The sequence below is a fragment of the Neopelma chrysocephalum genome, unplaced genomic scaffold (genome assembly GCF_003984885.1).
Source record: "Neopelma chrysocephalum unplaced genomic scaffold, ASM398488v2 Primary Assembly neopelma1_97370, whole genome shotgun sequence".
NCBI lineage: Eukaryota > Metazoa > Chordata > Aves > Passeriformes > Pipridae > Neopelma > Neopelma chrysocephalum.
In genome coordinates, this window is record NW_020926011.1 from 5,409 (window position 1) to 5,615 (window position 207).

General features: G+C 59.4%; 1 pseudogene; it reads left to right on the plus strand.

Annotated features, from left to right (window-relative positions):
- Positions 1-207, plus strand: part of LOC113961640 — a 6,202-nt pseudogene that overhangs the window by 4,481 nt on the left and 1,514 nt on the right.

Consider the following 207-nt stretch of genomic DNA (forward strand, 5'->3'; position numbering starts at 1 on the left):
AATCCACGTTCCCTGGGGGATGGGGAGCTCTGGGGGGTGATTCCAGCTTGGAACTACTCCAGAGGATCCAGGAATGGTTTGGGTGGGAAGAGGAATTCAAGCCCATCCGGTGCCGTGGGCAGGGACACCTCCTGCTGTCCCAGGGCACTCCAAGGTTATCCAGCCTGGCCTTGGACACTTCCAGGGATGGGGCATCCTCTGGGAATT